The sequence below is a fragment of the Hemicordylus capensis genome, chromosome 2 (assembly GCF_027244095.1).
Source record: "Hemicordylus capensis ecotype Gifberg chromosome 2, rHemCap1.1.pri, whole genome shotgun sequence".
NCBI lineage: Eukaryota > Metazoa > Chordata > Lepidosauria > Squamata > Cordylidae > Hemicordylus > Hemicordylus capensis.
This window is the reverse complement of record NC_069658.1, coordinates 145561259-145588019: the sequence shown is the minus strand read 5'-3', so window position 1 is coordinate 145588019 and position 26761 is coordinate 145561259. Positions and strand designations below refer to the sequence as shown.

Sequence of the window (26761 nt, the reverse complement as noted above, 5' to 3'; positions counted from 1 at the left end):
CCCCTGCCCCTCTGATCCGTCTTAGAGTGACGAAGGAACAAGCGGGCTTCCCCTTCACCGAATGTTAAATCGGAATATTGCAAGCAGCGGTCCCGGGGGGAGGACCCACTGCGGGGGAGCAGCTCACTTGGGCAAAAAGCCCCAAAGAAGGCAACTAAGACCGCAGCCCTAAACAACGACACCTCCCATGGCCCCGAGCAGCACCCCACCAGGCGGTCCAATGTGGGAGCCACCAGATCCAAAGTAAAAGGGCGCCTGGAATCCCTGGGCCTGGGTTCCGCCCTGGTCCAACCCTCTAACATACGCCGCACCCGAGGGTCGGCGGATGAGTCAATAACCCCCCAAACCTGGGCTTCAAAGGCTAGCGCGGCTAAATAGCCCCCCAGGGTGGACACCGCACGCCCCGCCCTATGAAGGAAAACCAGAAACTGCTGGATGTATTCTACAGGGACAGGCCAAACATCCACCAAACCTTCAGACTCCCGAAAAAGCGAGAAAGCCTCCAGCTTGGCTGCGTAGCTCGCTCTGGTGCTAGGCGCCAGAGATGCCGCTATGGCCTGCTGTGCCTCCGCCCGCCAAGTTCCCAAAGAAAGGCCGGCATGGGTTCCGGGAGTAGGGCAGCCTCGGGTGCTAACTCTCTGAACCTGTTTAACTGAAAACGAGACAGAGCGTCAGCTATGTCGTTCCGTATACCCGGGACATGGCGGGAGTGGAAAAGGATGTTAGCCCGCAGACACTGTAAAACCAAAGCCCTAACTAAGCCCATGACCCTCGGTGACTGGGAGGTCTGGGTATTGACAATCTGGACCACCGCCAGGTTGTCACACCAGAACAAAACTGAAGAATTGGCAAACTCAGCTGACCAAATATGCACGGCCACCACAATTGGGAAAAGTTCTAAAAAAGTCAAGTCACGAGCAATCCCACGCCTAACCCATTCCATAGGCCACCTAGCGGAACACCAACGTCCCCTAAAATAAACCCCAAACCCAATTCCACCTGCCGCATCAGAGTGGACCTGTAGGTCGGTTTCAAGTAGTCTATCCTGTCGCCAAAACGCGACCCCATTGAAGTCAGTAAGAAATGCTTCCCAGAGGGCAAGGTCAGCACGAACGCCCTCCATAATCCGCACTCTATGATGGGGAGCCCGAACACCCACCATCAAGTCACACAGCCGGCGCAAAAAGGCCCGGCCCGGAGCCACCACATTGCAAGCAAAGTTGAGGTGACCTAAAACCACTTGCAGCTCCCTCAGGGAGACCTTACGGGCTCGACCCAGGGACCGAACCATGCCCAAGAGGACAAACAGCTTGGCCTGAGGCAGCCTGGAGCAACCGGCAATGGTGTCCAGCTCAATTCCTAAAAAGGAAAGGCGTGTGATCGGCCCTTCCGTCTTGTCCTGTGCTAAGGGCACACCCAGCTGGTCCATCAGCTCCATGAAGGAGCACAGTAAATGGTGACACTCCCTAGAATTCCCCCTGCCTACAAAAAGAAAATCGTCTAAATAATGAGCCGTGTAGGAGAGGCCCGCTAGACGCCTGACTGCCCATTCCAAGAAGGAGCTAAATGCTTCAAATGCCGCGCAGGAAATCGAGCAGCCCATAGGCAAAGCCCGATCAAAATAAAAATTACCTGCAAAAGTAAAACCCAGCAACTCGAAGTCATCCGGATGCACTGGCAACAGGCGGAAAGCGGACTCAATATCGCATTTCGCTAAGAGGGCCCCGGGGCCCCTGCTCCTAACTACCTTTACGGCCTCGTCAAATGAGGTGTAACGTACAGAACATAGGCTATCAGGGATGCCATCATTTACCGCTGACCCCCTGGGATGGGAAAGATGATGAATCAACCTGAATTCACCAGGGACCTTTTTAGGAACCACCCCTAACGGCGAAACCCTAAGGCCCGGGAAGGGGAGACTAGCAAAAGGCCCCATCACCCGGCCCGCGGCCACTTCCTTTCTAATCTTCCTAAATACAATCTCCTCCTTGCCCACCACCGATCTTAGGTTGCGGGAATTACTTAAACCCCTACGCGCCGAAGAGGGAATCCGGAACCCATCCCGGAAGCCACTCAACAAATACAAAGCCGCTGAACGGTCTGGATAATCCAACAACAACCGTTGCAGCACCCTTAACCTGACAGGGCTAGGACCCTTTATTCGAAGGGGGTGGGGGAGGGGCACCCTTTTTGTTGTTCCCTTGTCTAAACTTGCCCCCGGAGCCCCCGAACTTGGCCCTAGGACAGGAGGAACTTGGGTGACGTGCCCCGCAGACCCCACAGGCATGTTTAAACCGACAGGGGGAACGGGAGCACCTGCCATTGGTGTTGAATTCCCAGCAAACAAGGTGGGGTTGAACCCACTGTTGCCCCGTACCCCCCGCGGGTGGAACCCCAGACGGTTTAGAAAGCAAATGCCCACTGTCCGACCTGTCTCCCTCTATCGGCCGGGCTGGAGACATAGTAACCAGCCATAGCTCCTGCAGAGGAGCATCCCAGGGTAAGGTGGGATCCAAAGCTGCCCGCATTCTAAAACTCTCATCATATCGCACCCAGGAAGATCCGGAAAAGTCGGAGACCGCCCTGTGAATAATGTCCATGTATTTAAGAAGGGCAGGACCCCTTGCAGGTTGGGCCTGAACAATAACCCCCATATAAACCGTGAAGCCGGAAAGCCAGTTGTTCCAAGTTTTCTCAACTGGTTTCCTCTTGGTGGCTTCATGCTCCTTACAGGATTCCCCTTCCTTGTGCTTAACCTTGGGTTCCCTAAACAATAAACTAAATATGTCTACATATTCCCCCTTCAGAATTTTTTCCTTCGTAGAAGGGAGCAAGTGATCACCTAGCGGGAGCCCCATACCCCCATAGGGCGCATGTTGTGGAGACGGCACAATACCCATTGGGTAAAAACCTGGCTGGGACCCCATAGTGGTAACTGAAGCAGGAGCCACCCCCGGGGGCGGGAGCGACCCACTGGTAGGCCAGTTACCTGACCAAACCTGCTCCGCAGCACCTTGTAAGCCTGCCATAACCCCGGGAAAAACCAGCGGGGAACCCGCACCCCAAGATTGTGTATATGGGGGCCAGTAGGAAGCTGGGCCCCATCCACCCATGGCAGGCATCGGCCAGGGAAAGGAAGGCCACTGGCCGGTGCCGCCGGGTGGTGTAGGTGCAACTGGCTCACCCGGGGGCAAAGGATTAGCCAGATCCGTTGTCGGCTGGCCAGCCGGTGCTGCAGGCAGAGGTAGCAATGGTGAAGGCTGCTCAGGCACTGGGACCTCAGGTGCAGGAGGTGGTAACGCTGGTGTAGCAGGGCCCGGTCCGGCAGGGCTTAGCCCCTCCTCAAGTGCGGCCAACCTACTAGAAAGAGATGTTAGCAGCTGGCTTTTCACAGAACCCCTAGTCCGACGTGGAACCTTAGGAGGAGGCACGCTACCCCCACCCGAAGGACCAGCACCCTTATCGGAAGGGGCTGCCTTGGCCTTTTCCAAAGCCTCCATTCTAGCAATTAACCCACGGATGAGAGTCATCTCTTCATCCTCTTCATCCGAAGACGATTGTGGGGGAGCAGGCCTCTTGGGCTGTTTGACAGGGCGCCCCCCTTTTTTACCCTTGGCCTTCCCCGGCATCTTCTTGAATAAATGTGCACCCACAAGGATATACCCAACAACAAACCACCCACAGAAAACCAGCACAAAACCACCACCTTTTTTTTTTTTAAACAATTTGTAAAATTATAGATAGAAATATATAACTGAGAACAAAAAGACCCTTAGTCACCACCCAGGCCTACAAGCCCACTCAGAACAGCGTTGGAAGGCCAACCCCACGCCCACTCCTAAGCAGGCCTGATAAGCCCCCAAAAGAAAAGCAAACCAAATCGCAGTGGCATGAGACCCTTGAAGGAAAATAGGCTGCCTTGGGGGAGAAACACCAGCCCCAACCACCCAAGCAACCCCGCCAACGCCCAACAAACCGAAGGGCAAAAGCCCTGGTGGAGAAGCGCCCAAGATGTGCCGCCGCGGGCCCGCTAGGCCCCGAAATGCTGCAGCCGCGACCGGGCCGAAAGACGCCCAAGGAGGTCCCCAACAACTAGGGGGACCACTGCCGCCGCCGACACTGTAGCCCCCACGACGGATCACCGCCGAAATTGCACCCCGCCCGCTTGTCGGGCGCTCCCCCCACCTAGTCTCCAAGGAAGGAGCTCTGCAAGTGAGCTCCTTCCACCACGGAAGCCAGAAAGCGACTGAGAGGCTGAAGCGAAGAAACGCTCAGCCTCTCACGGAGCCCCGCCCACCACGGGCCAGCCAGCCAATGAAGGCTGCTCCTTGGGCCTCGTGCCCAGGGCTGGGACAAGCACCCTCCCACCTGCACGAGGCAAGGGGAGGGGGATTGTTGCTTGGTTGCATTCAGCTTGGTGGGTCACAACTATAAAGACCTGGCATTGGGCCACATCTGCACTTTTGCCTGCCTTTCTTACACTGCACTGCTGCTTTCCACTCCCAGAGAGCACAGGTGAATATAAGCAAAACCAGTACAAGGCATGGAAGGCTGCTTATAAGCATGCTAAGGTGCAACTGTACTGTGGTTTGGACTTTACTTTTTCTGACCCCCTTGCTAGAACTGACCTACTGTTAACTTCTGTCCAGAATTGTAATCTGGGAGGCAAGGATTTATATCAGGGTTGTTGCTGGACTCTGGAATGGATAAACCAAGTCAGAGACACCTTGGGGTAGATATTCCAGAATGACATCTATCTGAAACACCACAAGAATATTGCTGCATGAGCAGAAGCTGTAGGGAGATCTGGTTCTTGCCCCAGGATTATTACATCCATCCTAGACTAGATGCTGAACTCCATGGCTAGTGCTAATGATGGGCCAAGCTGGGTAAAGGCCTGAAGGCCCCTGCCTGCCTACCTGTGAGCCCACTCCAGATCCAGCCAATCACTTTGCAGCTGGTGGCAGCAGGGCATGATGTACAAGAAGTAGGTGACTGCACTGCTACCTGGTACCATGTCGCATTTCTAGAAGAATTTCACACCAGGGAAGGGAAGACCTCCCCACTCCAGCTATCTGGATAGCCCAACAATCAAGATAAGTCTGAGGAAGTACAAAAGTAGGTGTGACATTCATATTGACTGCAAAGTGACTGATTCTGTAGACAGCACCAATAGGAGTTTCTTCCCCTCCAGGGCAAATAGCAGTCATAGTGGGGGGACTGATCTGGATTGCGACCACGGTGGAGGCAGAAGACTAAATCTCCCATCCTCCATGCTACTCATCTGTAGAGTCTGAACCAGTTGCTGTTTACTGAATAAAAACCAAGCATGTTAAGCTGAATCATGTGCTAAAAGCAACATTTAATTTGACCCCAAGATGGGCAAATCGCTGTCTCATGCTGTATTTCTGATGTGGTCCTCAGCACTGATGCGTTGTTCAGCTTTTGGTGAACAGGCAGAGCAGAGATCTGGCTGCATTATCCTCAGATTCAGTTACCTACAAAATGAGTGCCATCTTCCCTGAGGAGTGTGTGCCCAGAACTCTGTATGATCTCCAGGTCAGATTGCTTCAATGTGGGGAATGGATAACAACTGGTCTGGTCCTGAAGACCGATGTGGTGGAGATAGCAGACCAAACCCCAGACAATTCAGAGCTCCTGATGATTTAGCCATTTGGTGAGGAGGGGATCCATTTATTACTGATCGCCTCACTTCCACCCCAAATTCTAGAGAAGCAAGAAAAACAGGCAGACATGAAGTTTGTTTATTTATTTATTTTAATTTTTACATTTTATATCCTGCTCTTACTCCAAGGAGCCCAGATCAGATAAGGTTCAGATAAGGTTATCAGTTAGCCATGGTATCCTGGACTTTTCCTATCTAACTGGTGGTTTCCTATCTAACTGATGTTGAGGAAATCTCCTATTGAGGGTAAAACACCTGGAGCTTTTGCATTGTCAATCTTTTCAGGTTTGGCATGAATCTCACTGCTCAGTTTCTGCATCTGCAAGGCAAGATCTTCTCTTGAGACATCATTGGTTCAGAGCAGTATGCCTGTGAATACCAGCTGTAGGGGAACTTCAGAAGAGGGGGGCATGTCTACATCTCCTGCTTGTGGGCTTCTCAGAGACATATGATTGATCATTGTGGGAAACAGGATGGTGGACTATATAGGTCTTGGGTTGATCTAGTTGGGCTGTTCTTGTGTTCTTAACCTTGGCCCTATGACATCAGGTAAATCTGTCTTGGATTCCCTGGACTGGAAATACAAATTATAAAGAAAGAAATGGTATAGTTAATTTAAAAAAATAGTGCTGAATGATTGTTTCTGAAATAAAAAGAGTAGCACAAAAGGTTAAAGATTTATTTGAAATAAAAATTCCAGATAGAAAGATCCATACATTTTTAAAAAGTCTTTAGGTATACAGGTTCTGAGTCATTAGAACAACATTTAACAGTGAGCCTGTAGATCAGGAGAATAATAAAAATTTCCTCTAATGACAGCAGTGAGAGAGATTTTTTCAAAAAATATATACTCTGGAAAGTAATAATGGGCAAATTCAATTGCCCAAATAATAACTATGTTCTGCTATGACTTTAATCTGTTAAGAAAGGCAATTTATTGACAACAGAACTAATTACTTTCTGGGGCACACTAGATGAAAGGGCACCTCTGACTAAGTCCTAAGTAACACACTGGGACTCTTTCAAAATTGAGCCACTAAACAGTGACCTATCTTGTAATTAAAGTTCAACACTTTCATTGGAAGGATTATATCATAAACTAACACACTGACATTCTACCTTTTAGTGATTTTTAAATGAAGAAATCTAGTTGGATGGGGACAGAAGATGTAATATTAAATGAATCCATAGAATAAAAAAGAAAGTTATATAAACATGCCATGTTGGAACTGCAGAAAGTTTGCATGCCACTACATAAAAGGGGAAGGATGAACAATAATCTTACTGTGGTGGAAGGAAGATTGTTTGACTCAGAAGGGCATGTCAGGTGAGATGTATGATAGGCTATAGTGAGGCAACAAACTTGCAAATATTTTGATCATCAATGTCATGCTCACTCCTCTTGGCCACATAGTACTGTTGCAAGAAGCTGCCATACCTGTATCAGTATAACATGGAAGCCATCTGGCTTTGGCGGCAATCTTGGACACACTCTCTGTAGGCTTAGGATAGCCTCAAGAACATCATGTTTTTGACTGTTGTTCTTGCATGTCCATCAGCAGCATTATCACATATAACTTTCACTCTCCCAGCAAATCACACTGAGGGAGTCTAAGGCAGGCCAAGCACTCTGGCTGGTAGGCTACAGAAAAACTGGAAGAACTGGTGCCAACTCCACCAGGTACCTCTGAATCCTGGGACAGTAGGAGCAGCACAGAACATTACACAGATATTCTCCCAATCTGCATTGTTGACAGTGCTTTGTGGGCCACAGATGTTCCCATAAAGAAGTGAGAACATGATGCAAGCAAGGATATTTCTAATTCCTCTGGGGACTACAATCAGCACATCAGCTTTATGATGTGAAGGCCTGTGACAGAAACGCTCTAGGCAATATATCTCTGACTGGATTTCATGATCTAAGACATTTTAAGTATGTATGTATTATATATTATATCAACAAGACAGGCCAAGCCACCAGGCAACCCAAATGATTGTTTGAGATGGCACATTTTTGTGCGCAGCACATCCTGACTGAAATAAACTAGGGTTGTGCGTTTTGTATTTTTTCTGTTTTGATTTGTACCAAGTCCGAATCAGCCCCATTTTGTATTTTGTCTGAAATTAAGCCTTCTGAATCACCCCAGTTTTGTTTTGTATCCAAATTAACCCAAATCTGAATCTGAATTAATTCAGATTAAAAAATGGGTCATGTGGTCAAAAGAGTGGGTGGGGGTTATAGTGCCCAATGAGTGGAAGCTACCACAAAAATTTCAAAGGAATTGAGCAAACTTTTGATTTTTGGTGAATTTTTGAAGTTTGCACGTCTTTCAGATTTTCTCCATAGGGTATGATGTTGGTTTCAGGAAAAGTATAGCATCACATGGGGTGGGGGTAAAGGGTGGCCCAAAGTGGAGTGTGGTTGGTGATAGTGCCCAGTTGGTGCAAGGAAGCTACCACATTTTTTTTCAGAGGAATTTGGCAAAGGGCTAATTTTTAAAGAATTAATAAAGTTACGTGTCTTTCAGATTTTCCTTGTAGGGTATAATGGAGGTTTCTGCAGTCCCATAACTCCACTTGAGGGGCACTGGGGTGGCCCAGAGCAAGTGGCGGTGTAGTGCACATAGGGTGCCAACCACCCACATGGGTTGCCAACCCATGAAGTACAGGGTTTTGTTCTAGAGGTGTTCTGAGAGTAGATTCTCTGGTAGCATATGAGAGTGGATTCATGGTTTTTCATTAAAAATCTCACTTGCTACCAGAGAATCTAAACTCAACACCTCAGAAACAACAAAGCCCAGTACCCCAATGGGTTAGCAGTCCAGGGGGTTGGTTGGCACCCTCTGTGCACTACACCACCACTCGCTTCGGGCCATCCCAGTGCCCCCCAGGTGGAGTTATGGGGCTGCTGAAACCTCCATTATTCCCTATGGGGAAAAATCTTAAAGATGCGTAAACCTCAACAATTCCTAAGAAATCAGCCCTTTGCCCTATTTGTAATCTGGGTGCACCACCCTTGGGGCACTGCCACCCAACCCACTGTTTTGCCCCTGAAGCCCCACATAAACAAGTTGAAAGAGTGAAGAGAATGACCAATGAGCCAGCGTGGTGAAGTGGTTAGAGTGCTGGACTAGGACTGGGGAGACCCGAGTTCAAATCCCCATTCAGCCATGATACTAGCTGGGTGACTCTGGGCCATTCACTTCTCTCAGCCTAACCTACTTCACAGGGTTGTTGTGAGGAGAAACCTAAGTATGTAGTACACTGCTCTGGGCTCCTTGGAGGAAGAGCAGGATATAAAATGTAAAAAAATAAAATCAAACTGCCTTGGTACTATGGAACAGCTTCAAATGTTCGTTTAACTGAACTGGAGTGAGCCGTAGCCCAAACAAATCAGCCTACTGTTCAGAATTGTTGAGATTTATCATCACTGCATTTAAGAAAGTGCAAAACCATGGATCATGGTTACAAGAAAGAGAGAAGCAACTAAGATTCCTGGGGATGTCAATAGATTGACAGATGTGTTCCCCACCCCCCTCCTTTTGTCTCCTGTAGTCCCATGTGGATGACTTGTCCCTGCAGTGGTAAAATTTGTGAACCCCTGGCTTAGACATCATGTCCCACCAAATTACATTGTGGCCTAAATTACATTAGACTGCTCAACTTGGGCATCAAAACTTAGACACCACTATAACTCATAAAAATCAGAAGAAAAACTAAATAGCTCTTCAAAAGAGCCCTGAACAAGTCAAGAGATTCTTTCTAAACCTTTAGAAAGAAAAACCTGTGTAATTTCGGAACTTTCCTAACCAGCTTCTCGAAAAGCTTCTCCACACAATTTATACCATGGCTTTTAGCAAGAGCTTTGGAATTGCATTGAGCTCCCCAAGATATTTGAGTATTTCTGTCTCAAAATGCTGTCTTCCAAATCCCTTTGCAAGGTCAGTTTGCATTTCAATCACACTGAATACAACACTTAACTAAACTGTTCATGCTCAACAGTTTTTGCGTATCTTATCTTCTGCTAATCACTCAGTTCCTCAGCTAGAGTGGAGAGAGTCAGAGAAGTCAATTTGAATTGCAAAGCTTTTCCGAAGAACAAAGATTCCGAAGAACAAACTTTCAATTTGGAAAGAAAAGTCTCTGTTTTTTAATTTTTGATTTTGTTTTGGTTACAAAACCTCTGAAATTGCCATTTTCGGGCACAAAATGTTTTGTACCCGAATCGATATGCACAAGCCTAAAATAAACTACACTGTGAGGCTGGCAGTCCCAATGCAGTTTGGGGATTGCTTCTCCTTTCCAATTCCATCTGTGAGCCTTGAGGGAATTTCTAAAAACAAGTACTTCCTTCTTGTTAGTGGTCCTATTGTCCTCCACACTTTGGATGTCTGCGTCTGCGTAGATAGGACCTTGGAACGTTCTAGAGCTGAAAGCGACAAGCTTTTTGGCAATAGCCCGGCCCCCTTGGTGACACACATATAGCCCCTCACAGACTACCTCCCTCAGTCTTCTTCCGAGCACTGCAATAGTGACTTCAGGAGACCTTCTGCCTCACTTCATGAGAGGAGAGCTGTCAACCACCACCACCAAATAAACCTCCTTGCCCTTTCTATTTAATTTAGTTTTTCATTTATGTTGTCTATCCTCTCATTTTTCAGTCATTCTCATTTTATGGTTCTTTTGGTTGTGGTTGTTGTTGTTGACAGCTCTCCTCAGGTGAAGTGAGGCAGAAGGCCTCTTGAAGTCACTATTGCGGCAGTCAGAAGAAGACTGAGGGAGATAATCTGTGAGGGGCTATATGTGTGTCACCAAGGGGGCGGGGCTACTGCCAAAAACCGTATAGCTTACAGCTCTAGAAGATTCCGAAGTCCTGTCTATGCAGATGCAGACATCCAGAGTGTGAAGGACAAGGGACTACTACAAGAACTACTGTTACAGGTAAGCAACCTGACTTTCCTCAGCTGCTTCGGTCCTTTGTACCTGTTGCCCCCAGAGGGCAAAGTGGTGGCAGCTGTGCTCACAACTGCACTTAGCTTCCAGGGAAAGAGCAACACTTTGGAGTAGATCCACTGGGTTGATTGGATTATTATTTTTTGCCTGAGGGAAAATAGTTTGTTTTCCACCCTCCTTAAAAACAATCAGATTTAAAAAGAAAATGGCAATATATTTGTGGTTGGTGGTTGCAGGGAGCTGAAACTTTGTTTTGCAATTAGAAACAATGGCTAACATTCTATACAGTGGAATGCAGATGCTAGGGACCTGCCAAGGCTGCTGCACAACATGAAATACAGCCCCGGTGGTCCTGCACAAAGTGAAAGGCAGCCTTGAAAGTGCCCATGCATTGTTTTAGGTCATTGCACAACATCCCACCTCTGCAATACTACTGGGGCTAACTTTCATGTTACGTGGCAGCCTAACGGATTCCTAACGCCTGCATCTACTGCATGGAATGTTGGCCACTGGTTGCTGCTGCTGTTGGCTCCTAAAATTATGGTGCCTGCCATTAAGTTCTTGCGATGACTATACAAATGCTTATCCCTCCAGATTATCAATCCAAAAAAACAACTGGGTTCCATACAATCATAAATATGGGTTAGTCAAGATAATGTATGATAAGAGTGGGGCAAATTGGCTATTTACCAAACTGTTGATCTGTGAATAAGATAATGTTTCAAGCAGAACCAAGGGCATATTCAACATAATGTACATAGATTAGTTACCCCTTAGTATTTTGAACCACTCTGCTACATTTACAGTCAGGGTGTATTTTGCCTTAGTAGTTATGAGGCCTGATAAGGTCTGCCTTTTGAAAGTCATTGTTCAAATGAAAATAAACAGTACAGTTGCTTGCAATGCCTTTTGAAGAGTTTTTACCGCTCTCCTTGGCCCAGCATCCTGAGTTCATTTGGGAAACTGGAATTAGATGGGGTGTCTAGGTAGTTGCTCTCACCCTTCCCTGCCTTGACAAATGAGAGGATGGTGGGATGTGGGAACGACAGCCCATGAAAAAAAACCCCCAGAAATCACACAGGTGCAAAATGCTGAAGTCACATTGTTGTCAGGGGCATCGTGGAGCATCATGGAGGGGCAAGGGGCTCATTAGAATGGTCCACCCGAAGAGGTTATTGGATCCATTAAGATTCCAAGAAGCCTTGGAGGGATTTAATGTTGGCTTTGCTGGTGATCCTGTTGATGCCCTGGTTGAGAATTGGAACAACTTGCTCACCAGGGCAGTAGACATGATTGCTCCCAAGCGTCCCCTCCGACCTGCTTCAAAATTGGCCCCTTGGTATACAGAAGATCTTTGGGGGATGAAACGGCAAGGTAGGTGACTGGAGCGCAAGTGGAGGAAGACTTGAATCTGACAGGTTGCGACATAGAGCACATCTAAAGATCTATGCTCAGGCAATAAGTGCGGCAAAGAGGCGGTTCTTTTCTGCCCGTATTGCCTTTGTGAATTCACGTCCGGCGGAGTTGTTCAGGGTAGTGAGGGGATTAGTATCTGCCCCTGCTCCCTTGAACCAGAATTTGGAGTCATCAGTTACCAGCTGTGATGTGTTTAAAGAGTTTTTCGCAGATAAAATATCTCAGATTCAGGCCGACCTAGATGGAGACTCCACAATTAATTTGATGTCTGAGCTGGAGGTGCCCAACAACTCCTCTTATGTGATTCGACTGAATCGGTTTCAGTCTGTGACTCTTGAGGATGTGGACAAGCTGCTTAGATCGGTGAGGCCTACCGCTTGTTCTCTTAACCCTTGTCCAATATGGCTTGTTCGATCTAGCAGGGAGGTTGTTGTAAACAGCCTGGTGGATATAATAAATGCTTCTCTGAGGGAGGGCAGGATGCCTCCTTGTCTTAAGGAGGCAATCATTAGACCTCTTCTGAAGAAGCCTGCATTAGATCCCTCAGAGTTGAGCAATTATAGGCCTGTTTCCAACCTCCCATGGCTGGGCAAGGTAATTGAGAGGGTGGTGGCCTCTCAGCTCCAGACGGACTTGGAGGAAACTGATTATCTAGACCCATTTCAAACTGGTTTTTGGGCGGGCTATGGGTGGAGACTGCCTTGGTCGGCTTGATGGATGATCTCCAATTGGCAATTGACAGAGGAAGTGTGACTGTTGGTCCTTTGGGATCTCTCGGTGGCTTTCGATACTATCGACCATAGTATCCTTCTGGAACGTCTGAGGGTGTTGGGGGTGAGAAGCACTGTTTTACAGTGGCTCCGCTCCTACCTCTCATATAGATTCCAGATGGTGTTGATTGGAGACTGTTGCTCTTCAAAATCTGAGCTTAAGTATGGTGTCCCTCAAGGCTTTGTACTTTCTTCAGTACTCTTTAACATCTACATGAAACCGCTGGGAGAGATCATCAGGGGATTTGGAGCTGGGTGTTACCAGTACGCTGATGACACCCAGATTTACCTATCCATGCCAACCTCTTCAGGAGATGGCATATCTTCCCTAAATGCCTGCCTGGAAGCAGTAAGGGGTGGATGAGGGAGAATAAACTGAAGCTGAATCCAGATAAGACAGAGGTACTTATTGTGTGGGATCACAATAGAACTCTAGAGACAATTTTGATCTGCCTGTTCTAGATGGGGTCACACTTCCCCAAAAGGAACAGGTTCACAGTCTGGGAGTACTTCTGGATTCACACCTCTCCCTGGTTTCTCAGGTTGAGGCAGTGGCCAGGGGTGCTTTCTATCAGCTCCGGCTGATACGCCAGCTGCACCCGTTTCTCGAGATCAGTGACCTCAAAACTGTGGTACATCTGCTGGTAACCTCCAGACTTGACTTTTGTAATGCGCTCTATGTGGTGTTGCCTTTGTATGTAGTCCGGAAACTTCAGTTGGTTTAGAACGCGGCAGCCAGGTTGGTCTCTGGGTCATCTCGGAGAGACCATGTTACTCCTTTACTGATGGAGTTACACTGGCTGCCAATAGGTTTCTGGACGAAATACGAAGTGCTAGTTATAACTTACAAAGCCCTAAATGGCTTAGGCCCTGGGTACCTAAGAGAGCGTCTTCTTCGTTATGAGCCCCACTGCCTATTGAGGTCATCTGAGGAGGTCCGTCTCCAGTTACCGCCAACTCGCTTGGTGGCAACACAGAGACAGGCCTTCTCGGTTGCTGCCGCGAGATTGTGGAATGCGCTCCCTGCTGGAATGCGATCCTCCCCATCTCTGGCAATTTTCAAAAAAACACCTGAAAACCCTTCTTTTCACCCAAGCTTTCTCAGCTTCCTAAATTGTGGGGGTTTTAATTTCTGGTTTATTTTAAAATTCAAAACCCGATTTCGGGGTTTTTAATCACTGTAATTGTTTAATTGTTGTTTTAAAATGTTTTAAAATTGTTAATTTTTATATTGTTTTAAAATTTGTTTTAAAACAAAAACAGCTCTTTACTGTTTTAGTGGTGTTTTTTAATTGTAAACCGCCCTGAGCCATTTTGGAAGGGCGGTATAGAAATCAAATCAAATCAAATCAAATCAAATCAATAAATAAATATTATTCTGGTCTTTTACCATCTGCATTGGTTCAGTTTGCTTCTGGGTATAATTCAAGGTGCAGACTCTTAACTTTTAAAGCCCTAAATGCACCCTACTGTGCCCCCGAAAATATGTCTGTGAAGGTCCCCAAATCTCAGGGCCATATTTTCAGGGCCACAGGGTGTTGCAGAGGGAAGAGGAAATTGAAAGTCACTCCCCGCACTTGCTTGAGTGAAACATCTTCCATTTACACAAATATTGGTTTGGACGTTGCCCATTGTATGAAAAGAAATATAAAAAAGAGCCTTTGCTTTAAAGTGGCCATTAAAAAACATTAATCTGTTCTGGATTGTTTGAAATCAGGTGGGTGCTCCTATTTACCCTGTAAAAATTTAGCTTCTGCTTTCCTAAAGCAAAACAAACAAACAAACAAACAAACAAACAAACAAACAAACACAACAAACACAACAAACAACTCTTCTAGAACCAAATGAGCTAGATTTTATTTTTAATGTAACATACAGTTTTTCATTGAAATTTATTCACTATGAAAATGTACCACTGAGAATAATTTATTGTGTTAGATTTTGAAGATGACTCTAGTATGTCAGGCCTGCAAAAGTATTTTCAGAATGAGCAACACACAGCTGCTGAGCCACTTCTGGAATCCTTGATCTACAAAAGCAGAGCATTACATTCATGTACATGGCTTAAAAAAACTTTGAGTCAGGTTAAAAAAGTGTGTGCGCTGCATTTGGATAAGAAGGTGGTGAGGTCTGAAAATAGATTCTTGGATCTAAAATTCGATAGGCTCAAGATGACCCTTGAGAAACAAACCTCTTCCTCACAGACAAGACCTGTCTTTTGGACTAGGCAGTTAGAGTTGGTTAACGAACAGATTTGTTGATCAGAGTCCTCATCCTAGAGATTCTTTTATCACAGCGCTTTAAAGAAGGGACTTGAACTTTAAATATGTATGACGAGAGATAAGAAAATAAGGTCTATGTGCTCACAATAACCAACTTTGCCGAGGGAGTCATGATGCTGTGATCGTCTGTGCTATTTGTAGCTTCCTGAGGACTGACAGTTTCATACATAAGTAAACATCTTTATTGTAATCTAATTAACAAAGAGGCAAAAATGTATATTTCACAGGCCAGCCTATCCTATGATCAATGTAAATAGAAGATACTTTGCTTTATTATTTGCATACGTATAAGGCCATAAAAGGCAGAATACTTGGCAAGGAATTGTGAGAAATGTTACCTCATGGTAACTCAGGGTACAACAATACAGAATCCTAAGGTAAAGGAAAAGTGTGCCGTCAAGTTGATTTCGACTCCTGGCACCCACAGAGCCCTGTGGTTTTCTTAGGTAGAATACAGGAGGGGTTTACTATTGCCATCTCCTGTGCAGTATGAGATAATGGGGCTATTCTCATGATCGGGAAAAATTGTTCTAGGAAAGCCTAGCCTGATTTTTCCCGATTGTAAGAACCACCAGGCTCGGCTGCGAGCGCTCTGCAAACCTGGTTTTAATAATCATAAGTAGCTGCGGCGCGGCTGCGCGCCGCAGCTCCTCACAAGGAGACCCCTGGAGGGGAGGCGAAAAGCTGCCTCCCGGTTCTGGGGGTCTCACCAGAATGCCCTGCGCACTTGCGCAGGGCATGCTGGAGTTTGCGGGGGCTGATCAGCCCCACTCCCCCCAGCCCCCACTGGCTCTGTCACAGAGCCGGCGACCGGATTGTGAGACCCAGCTCAGTGACTTTCAGCACCTTCCTATATCGCTGCTGCCCGATATAGGTGTTTCCCATATTCTGGGAAACACACCAGTGGGAATTCGAAGCAACAGCCTCCTGCTCTCTAGGCAGATTGCTTCCCCACTGCACCATTAGGTGGCTATTCTATCCTATTACCTAGTTTTAAATCTAAAGAACTCAGTGGCACGTCAACTAACATTCTCTCACAGGAACAAACTTGGGAAGCAGTATGATCCTCTGTCCCCTTCAGTTTTCCCCTTTTAATGGAAAATAGCTTCTGCCATTTTGATGCATTTGCGTTGTGAATAAAGAAGGCATTGAGGTTGTTCACACAAGCAGCCCTACCCAAGCTTGCACAGTCTTACCCAGGTAGGGCTGCTTGTGTGGAACGCTGGGATCAGGCCAGTTCTGGCACTTCCCCACCAGGTAGCCTGAGAATTTTCTTCGGGCTATTACCAAGGTAAAAGGGCACGAGTGTGCCCTTCTACTGCATTATTTGGTTGTGTGTCTGCTCGGGCTGCCTGCAGCCCAAGCAAACTCAGAGCTGGGCACCTGGAGTGCCCAGCAGTGGGGAAATCCCCCAGTGCACCACACTCCTTGCGTGGTGCATTTTGGGATTTCTGGAGGCCAGGCTATGTTTCCCCTGCCTCCAGATGGCTGTGTGGCTCCCGGCAGTGAGGTTTGTGTGGGCATGCAAGCCACACAGCCATAGGACAAAACATGAGATCTACATATCAGGTGGTATATGTGTGTGTATTTGTATGTATACACATACATATCAGGCGGTATAGAAATATGATAAATAACTAAATAAATGATCATCTGAGGGGCAGGTAGGTGCGATCCTGCATCTCCCCGCCCGCCCCACCCCACTTACGGTCATGTGGACAACCTTTTTATGTATCATTTTGTTTCTCGTACTATGTGATGTTCTGCTTATCTAATTCCTATACAGGGTTCAGGAAAGATGCCTAGTTGATGTAAATATATAAACGACTTTTGAAGTGGCCAGAGTGATACGCAAAAGCCTACAAACACACGGTGTAACAAATTCACGTATTAAACATTGGAAAACAAAACCCAGTTTAAAATCAATAGCTGCAGCACACTTAAATATTAAACACTTGTAGAAGCCTGGCAGAAGAAATATGTTTTCACTGGTTCCCTAGGATTCAGTAAAGATAAAGCAAGCTGAAACTTTAGGGAAGGTATTCCAAAGCTGTAGTTCCAAAACATAGAAGGCATTATCCTGCACCTTCACTATATGAACTTCCCCCTAAGGGCACAATCCTACCTACCATAGAGTAGTGTAGAGTAGTGTAGAGTTGAGTAGAGTAGTGAAAAAAGCCTCCCATGTGGCCAGGATAGCTCTTCCCCACTTGGATTATATCCTTGCTGCTGACCGCAGGCAGCATTATGGCCACAGCATTTACTCCAAGGCAAGACTCTTCCATACCTCCCCTAGGACCAATCCTGTAGCTCCTTCAGGAAAAGCAGTTGTAGAAAAATGAGCAGTCGAGTGTTTCTGGGGGTATTGTGGAATAGTCTTGCCTTGGAGTGAATGGCCTCACCATCGTTCTGCATGTCCAGCTGCCTGGCGTGGAGCCAGTCTGGCACCAGGGGAGGGGATGACTGGTGCTATATCCTATGCAGCATGAAGTAAGCAGGATTGAACCCTAAGAGATGGAATGTGCAGCAGCACTTTTGCAGCATGAAGTAAGCAGGATTGAACCCTAAGAGATGGAATGTGCAGCAGCACTTTTGCAAAAGGTCTCGATAATCAAGGGATTTATATGGGAGAAGATGTTCCCTAAGCTATGGGCCACAAACATACTCCAGGATGAAGAGTGGCATTCCCCTGTCTCTTTACCTGTCTGTCTTATTTGGTCTGTGTATGCTCTGCCACTAGATATAACATGGCTTTACAGGAATAACACTCTTCAAGTGTCAGGGCTGTAGTCTTTCTGTCTGCCAAAATACGAAGTTGCTTCCTAGAGGGATTCTTTCTTTTGACCTTTATAATTATTCCTGTTCAATCTTTCTTTGTGTTATTTTTTCTTCCCCAGCCCCACCCCCCCTCAAACTCCTGCACTCCTCTCCAGAGTATTAGGGATGTGAGTGAAATTGATGACTAGAACGTCTCCAGTCTTTATGATGATGAATGACTTTCACTGCCAAAGCTTTTATTGTCTGTGATTTGGGAAGAAGGGGGAACTGATTTATCATGGCTCACTGTCATGGCGTTTAATACAGTTATAAATCCTGACGTCACCCACTCTCCAGCAGAATGAACTGCTCTGGCCAACCACCCCTCCCTTCACCCCCATCTTCATTAAACTTTTATAGATTCTCCCTTTTCACAGGTCTTTGCTTGACTGTCGCTATTATACTCATCAGAGGGCAGCATTCAGACTGTAATTTAAAAACATGGGAGTCCCCAACAGCCAAAATTTCCACCAGATGCTCAACAGGGGAGGCAGTGAGTAGTGGGGAGAGGTAGGGCAGGGATTACATCAAATGGGCGATTACCCTGGGCTTATACATTTCAGTGCCAACATGGAATTTCTGCAGTGTGAGACTGCGCCGTATAAAGACTGTATAAGCACAGGCAGCCCACATCACAAACACAACTAAGGTACTACTTGGGGGGTCAGATAATTAATTAATTCCTGATGTGATTATTTTTCAGTTCTCTAATGATGGAAAGTAATTTTAAAATCTGACTCTCAGGCTTTAAAAAACATCTCTTCCTTTGGCCTTAAGGTTAACCTGTTGGCTTTAAGTTTCACAAAATGTTTCACAGAATTTTGGAAATAATTAGCTTCAAACCTGAAACTCAGCAACTGAATTCTGGACATTGTATAATTTAGAAAAATACATAGAACTATGAACAATTTTTAAAATTGATCATTTGTGAATTAAATGGTATTACTGAATATCTGAAAATTATTTGGATTTCTGAAACACAAAGTATGAACAGTGCTTGACTATTGGTAACTAGTACTGAGTACAATATATTTTGTGCAATATAGGAATATGTGTGGTACCAGAGGACAGGGCTGGAACAAGATGAATCCTGTGTATAGTAGGGGTGTAATCTAATATGTTACGGGAAGAGTTTGGTGGAGTTGAAGTAGACTGCCTGCCCTGAAAAAGATCTGACAGGATTTTGCTCATTCTAGGTCTTGTGGTAAACTTATTTTCAGACCATGGTGACCAGGTTATCTGCCTCAACACAATTTTTCTATTTGGACCAATACGATAGGGCCAGTTTGGGTAGTATACCCGAGCTGCCCCCTCCCACACAATTAGAGATGTGCTCAATCACAACCTGTTTCCTCTCCAAGTGCAATTTCCCCCTTCGTATAATTGCGTATGGTGTTGTTTTTTGAACTGCCCCTTCACCAGTGGGACATGCTTGCATGTCCCTAATCACATGGCGGACAATGTCGACTAAGACATGTCATCAAAACTGGCCCATAAGGGCTGTGTCTCTATTTATTCAGTTGTTTCCCTATAAAGCTAATAGTGAATTAAAACAAATATATAATAAAAGGAGTTACAACATTAAAACCATACCATTCAAAAGAAGAATTTAAAAAGTTAGGTCAAAAACAGAAATAGTCCAATTAACCAAATGCCTTCCTAAACATTTCACATTCTTCATGAATGAACAAAGCAAAATAGCTAGGTTGGCTTCTCTAGGCATAGGGAGGATGGCATCACAGTAAAGGCACTACTCACTTTCAGTCTTGTCTCTGAAAGTGGTGGAACCCAGACCCTTTCTTGAAGATCTTAAAGCCTGTAGGAAAGAGCAGCAGCAAGATACATGGGAGAAGGTGCAACTTGAAATAACCTGGCTCAAAACTGACAACTCTAGCTGAGAATGCAATACAAGCAATTCTCATTGGGTGAGGATGGAATTTGCAACAGCTGTGTTCTATAGACTGAACCTAGAACATATTGCTATATATTACACCTGCGTGCTAGGATTGCAGCTAATAACCCCCAAAATACAGAAAAGAAAAATAACCTCTTTAATACTAAGAGTGACATGAAACTGTAAAATGTTTTCATATGTACACGTGCCCACACAGATAATCTAGGCCTATGTCCAGGGACGTAGCTACTGGTGTCCAATGAACACCAGCCCCAGGGGCCCTGCCATTTGCCCCTCCCCTCCCCCTCCCCCTCCCCACTTCTGCAGCTTGCCTCCTGCCCTGCCACCTGCCCAGCTGCCCTACATGCACTCCGATGCCTAATTCAGGCGCATGTGTGCCTCCCATTTGTTAGCTGGCTTGCACAGCACTGACAGGTTCTATGGCTTCTCTCCTTGTTCAAGCGAGGAGAGAAATGATGAAACCTTTCCCACAATTGCACAAACTGTCTATGAGTGGTGGAGGCAAGGAACAGCAGTGGGGCAGGTGAGCAGCTGGGGTAACAGGCAAGTGGCGGGGCGGCGGCAGCAGAAGGAGGTAGAGGAAGAGTGGTGGCGGCAGTGAATGTAGGTACAAATTAAGCAAAAATAAAGTAGCAGCACCGATGGTGCTGTGTGTGTGTGTGTGTGTGTGTGTGTGTGTGTGTGTGTGTGTGTGAAATTACCCCCACCCCCCGTTCATTTATTCAGGGCCCACTGACCTTGCTATACCCCTGCCTGTTTCTGGTATAATGTCGTAAAAACCAATTATATAAAATACAGATTTTACAGCTAATCTGTAATGACACTTACTACATACAGACTAAGGCCATGATAGTGTACCACGTGCAGAGTCTTAATTCAAAGGAGATGAAGGTCTTCGTACTTGACCATCTACTTTAAAACCTTCTGCCAAATTATAAGTGAATCTTTTGTTTACCCCAGAGTAAACATGTCATATATCATGACATATATCATGTCAAAGAGGCTATCCCCATGGTTTGATTGGGCTCCTAGATACTCAACATGGTGTGAGAAAACTACATGTGCTGCTGGAGGTGTTCTGGAAGTTTTTACTGCAGCCAATCAGTAAATGAAAAAGTGACATCCATTCAGCTGCAGTAAAGACTTGCAGAATGCCTCTGGGTGCATGCTTTTCTCTCTCCTCTTCTTGCAATATAGCTGTCTAGGGAGCCTTTACTACCAAGGTTTTATTCTTGTCTCCTTGTTTTGTTTGTCTGCTGCCCTCCTAGATCTTCTCCCAATATGAATGTTTTGGGTTCTGTTTTTATCATAGTGAAAGTTCTCATTATTTTATTCACAATTTGAATTGAAATTTATGAGAAAAGTAATGTGTGAATATATATCATTTTGTTTTCTTGGAAAACTCACAAAATAATGGAATAGTAAAGCAAACAATTACTCAAGAAAAATTAAACATTGCATAAAGAGAGTTAGTATAGTGCAGCGGCTAAGAGACTGAGGTTCTGCCACTCACTAAGCGGTCTTAGGCAAGCTAACATCTTTTACCCCATCTCACTTGCAATCTGCAATATGGGTATACTAATACTGACCTGCCTTACAGAGCCATTGTAATGATATGCTTTGAGCACTCTGAAGCCCTATGTAAATGCCAAATATGTATTTATTGATTGATTTAATCGTAATATAACCTGGAAGGTATTCTGGACAAGTAGCAATATGCAAATTGGAAGTCAGTGAAAAATGGCTTGCCTTGTAAATGTATTTCAAGGTGGGGAGGTATGGAGTAATGAGGACAAGCAGAGTGATTTAGATTGCAAAAGAAGTTAACTTTACTTGTGTAGCTTCTAGAAGAAATGACTAAACCTTTATCACATTTTATGGTTATACTTGTCTGGTGTTTCAAAGCAACAGAAGCTGTCCCGGGAAAAGAATAACAAAAATATGGCCTCAAATCACAATTCAGGACAATTCCACTATTGTATTTGAGATGTATTTCTTCTAAACTAATTTGCCAGCATTTGGCTGACCAAAATCTAAAATTGATCATCATAATGTTTCACTATGTCACGTTCTAAATTCTGCTGACAAAAAACCCTCCAGGTGTTTGGTGGTTCTCAGAGGGAAGAAATTCAAGTGATCCGTTGAATGGTGGCCTAGCAATAATTCTTGAGGCAAAACCATCATGCATGCAAATCAGATGTTAAAGCTTAGGGCTAAGTATAATCTTTCCATACCCTAATATTAAAACCCCTGTTCATTGCATCTAAAATTATCCTGAATTCTGATGTCTCTCCATTCCAAATTAATTCCAGAGATACAGATCATAAATATTGATTTTTGTGAAATAGGAAATTTAACATGGGATTAACTCCTCTGTGACATAAACCAATTGAAGTTTTCATTCCCAAGGCTTTTGTTGTTTCTTTAATCATTGACTTATAATACAACTTTCTGGTTCATAATTCTGACTCTACATCTGTATTATGGAATATTTCTTTGGTTGAATTCCTTATAATAATTTATAATTTCAAAAACTAATTCCTGCAGTGTCCCCTCCCTCTCCAAGCCATGGTCCCCAATGAAGTTAAAATAACTTAGGTTTGTTAGTAGGGAATACTCATATTGGCAGTTAAAGAACTGTATGCTTTATTAAACTTTTTAAAGCCAAGATAATTACTCTCACATACTAGGCTGTCTTAGTGGTTCCCATTCTTGAATTTTATGGGACAAAGTAAACAGGTTGTGGCTATGACACCTTTAAAGACCAACACATTTATTGTTTCATAAGCTTTTGTAGGCTATAGTCCACTTTGTCAGATGCATGAAGAAAGTTGTAATTTGGGTTGCAGTGAAGAGAGGGGGAAAGCCTGCCTCTCACCCCAGACAGGGTGGGTAGGTTCAGCTCCCCACACCAATGGTTTCCCTGAGAGCATCCCTTTGCTTTCCCCCATATGACTGTATTTCAGGCTTATGGGGACAATGATGCAGTGGGGCAAAGCATGCCTACCACCTCAACCTTGAGTGGACCAGCCTTTCTTTATGATCTGGAAGTGATCCATTGTCATCATGAGAAATGGGTTACTGTGCCTGTGCAGGACCTTCCGGATAGATTAATTAGCTCCTCTCTAGCGCCCCTCCCTACTGTGCACATGCTCAGTGGCTTCCTTTTCTCGGCAGTCAGGTGCCATTTTGATTCAGTTTCTTTTCGACTGCTGATGCATCGAGATGTTGTTGCTCCTCAGTATTAGAAAAGACATTGTTATCGGATTTAAACCTGTGTTTTGACTACAGACTGTGAATTAACTATTCTTTGGGTTTATGGATGTCAGACTTGTTTACTTGGATTTCTACAGCTTTGCCAATAGAATGGAGAGAATTGAGAGAAAAAAATACTACTTTTAAAAGGTGCTCTCAGTGTAGCACAAAATTACCTTCCATAGATGAACATGATCTATGCTTGTTATGTTTGGGTGAACAGCATGTTCTGGCTGTGTGCAGGATTTGCAAACCATTTTCAAAACAAACTGAAAAATCGATCGTTGCGCAGCAGAGCAGCCTTGCATGGTGATGCATTGCGTCCTTCGATGGCGAGACCAGAATTGACATCGAGATTGGCATCGATTGGCTCGGTGGCAAGGTCGACATCGACGACTTTGATGTCAGAGTCTGGGCACACACAGTCTAGAGCCCTGACAAGTGACCTGGAAGAAATAGTCTTTTAAAAGCCAAGAAGCCCTGATACTGGACATTAGAAACATAAACAGCATCGAGTCTTTTCCAATACCGACTCTCCGCCACCAAAAAAACACAAGTCAAAAACTCCACGTCCATCGAGATCAAGGATGCCCTCGCCTACGATGGTTCAGTGTCGAGACTCGTCAACATTCTTCATGACTGATTCCTTCAACATCAAAAACCTCACTACTATCTACTGGCCCTCTGTTGGATCCATCGACACTGACGGCAATGTCGATGCCAACGTCGACATTGACATCAACATCGACATCGAAGTTGTCCTTGATACTGAGCACTTCAGTATTGATGGCTGAAGCAGAGTGTGGATCTATGCATCACAACATTCCAAGTTTACCGTTAGCAGCAGTACCTCCACATTCCTATAAACTGTTGTCATTGTCACCAGCACGTACACCTGGGAGGTCTCCTCTACTTTTATTTGATAATACTGATGATACCTTCTTTGATCAAACCACTGCAAAGTAATTGATGAGTATGTTGGATTCTACCACCAGTACTCCTTCTGGTTCTACATTCCAAGGCTTTCTGAGTGGTGGTTTAGATGTTGATATGGATGCGGATGGAGATTCAACCCCTAAAACCCCATCCATGTCGCCTTTCACAGCTGCAACAACTAGAATGGGTCTTACTTCTTTTCAACCTATATGACCAGCTGTATCAATGGCAACTTTGCCGCCCACCACTACTGCAAATTTGTGAAGAACATCTTCTACCTTTGTCCCTCGACAACCTTTGATGCTGCCAAGGGACCCTTTCCATGTATGTGGGTTTGGACACACAATGTCACCGGTGAATCAGTTAGATTTTGCTGAGTTTCAGCTATGGAGGCTGCAGTGTATGCTGCAAGGCCATGTTTCATGGCAACAGCCTGATCCTTTACAACAACGTATGTTACTTCCTCAGCCTACTGCCCTTCCCACATCTCATTCTATACCTATGGTGACTTTGGGAGTGAACCAGGGGGTTCAGACTGCCTTTGGATGTGCCTGTCAAACCTTTGGCTCCATCCTTGCCTCAACACCTGATTACACTGGTTCCTGCTGGATATAGGTCGCATCCGCCCCCACCTGCACACCCGGCGTGTGCCCTGGCACCGATTCCAGAGGTCTATACCATCTGATGACTCCTCTGATTCCTCTGATTCATCAGAACTGGACACTGATGGTGAAGGGGGAATTCCAGAGCATCCTTCAGATCCGCCCTCAGATAGATCCCTGAAGCCTTCCACCTCACCTAATAAAGAACTGAAATCATATACTAAGATGATACAGCAAATGGCTGAGTTTCTAGGTCTGGAAATAAAACAACCAACACCAGACCTTAAGCATCTCATTTGCAAAATGATGGCCACAGTGCAATCAACACAGCCCATCGCTTTATCCATGTTACCAGTCATTTCTAAAGCAGCCAAGACGGCATGGGAAGTCTTGCAAACTTCTACTCCGACTTCTAAGCAGTTGGAGAGTTTATACCATATTCAAGAGGAGGAGAATGCTTACCTTTTAAAGCACCCTGCTCTGAACTATTTAGTGATAGAATGCACAGTCTCCTCTAAATCAGGCCAACATCATTTCACCCCTTCCGACAAAGGAAGGAAGGAAGCGGGATGATTTTGTCCTTCGGCTTGTCTACGGCACCGAGGATATTCACCAAATGTGTGGCAGCAGTTGTAGCTTACTTGTGCACACCAAGTATCATCATATTTTCTTCATTGGACAACTGGCTCCTGGTACACTGGTACTGGTCAGAATTAGAGTCCCAAATCCAGTATATCCTGCTGCTGTTAAAAAACTTAGGAGTCCAGATCAATCGAGACAAATCAAAGCTACATTCAGCAAAATTTATAGACTACATTGGAGCAATGATGAACACACTGACAAAATGAGCACACCTGCTGGAGGAACGATATCTTCACATTTGTTCTTTGGTGGAGATGTTCGAAAACCAACCACTGCAGTGGGCCGAGCAGGTTCAGAGGTTGCTCGGACTTATGGCTCTTGCAAGGCAACTGTCCTCCATATTCACCTATGTATGTGGCAACTACAGCTTTGGTTTCTGAAGTCATTCCGCCCAAATGTCGACAGTTAGCAGATGCTGCTGGAAGTCCCACTGCCTGTTCTTACCTAAGGTGGTAACAGATTTTCACTTAAATCAAAATATTGTCCTTCTATTGTTTTTTCAAGAACCTGGGACGCTGCCTTCTCCATTACCTAAAGAGGACGAAATACTTTTGATGTACAAGGCTACTCTTTGTCCTATTCAAAAGCAAGAATAAAGGCATGCCAGCATAGAGGCAGAGACTATCTCACTGGTTAGCTGAATTGATTTTCTTAACGTACAAGTTACAGAACTGGCAACCGGCAAAGGTGGTGAAAGCACACTACATGAGAGCATATGCTACTCCTGCTGCTCCCTTATCTGGACTACATTTCAAGGATATGTGTGCAGTTGCAACTTGGACTACACATATGCCTTTTATAGAGCATTATGCCATAGACTTATGTATGGCTGCTGAAGCCAAATTTGGAAGAGAGGTACTCAAGAGAGTTTTAGATTAGTGGGTGGAATGGCTGCACCCTCTGCCATGGGGGAAAAGCTGGTTAGTTACCCATTTCTCATGATGACAATAGATCACTTCCAGATAAACAGTTTGCTTACCTGTAACTTATGATCTGGAGGTGATCCCATTGTCATTCATGAGACCCACTCATACCTCCCCACTGCAGCATTGTAAAGCTAGCAGATAATTTACCTGTATGGACAGTTGAGTGGACACTTCAAAGAACATCTGAGCATCAGGCACTCTGCAAGAAACTGAATCAAAATGGTGCCCAATTGCCGAGAAAAGGAAGCCACTGAGCACATGCATGGCAGAAAGGGGCGCCAGAGAGGAGCTAATTGACCTATTTGTAAGGTCCTGTACAAGCGCAGTAACCATTTTCTCATGAATGACAACGGATCACCTCCAAATCATAAGTTACAGGTAAGCAACCACTTTTTATTAGATATTGCAAAACCCAGGGCTCCACAAAATTTGGGTTGCCCATGGTAATCAAGCCAAATCTGTGGTTACCACAATCCCGTTACTTCCTTTCAGTGCCATTTATTTAGAAGTAAGTTGCACTGTGTTCAGTGGGACTTGCTCCCAGGTAAGCACATATAGAGC

At 45.3% G+C, this 26761-nt stretch overlaps 1 protein-coding gene and 1 long non-coding RNA gene across 9 annotated transcripts in view; one reads left to right on the top strand and one right to left on the bottom strand.

Annotated features, from left to right (window-relative positions):
- PAX5 (paired box 5) overlaps window positions 1-26761 on the top strand; it is a 316792-nt gene that overhangs the window by 199902 nt on the left and 90129 nt on the right. The gene's annotated exons all lie outside the window — the stretch shown is intronic.
- Window positions 5805-26761, bottom strand: part of LOC128345282 (uncharacterized) — a 148315-nt gene continuing 127358 nt past the window's right edge. The window contains exon 6 of the long non-coding RNA XR_008316359.1: window positions 5805-6260. This is a non-coding gene — a long non-coding RNA (uncharacterized LOC128345282). The remainder of the gene's footprint in view (window positions 6261-26761) is intronic.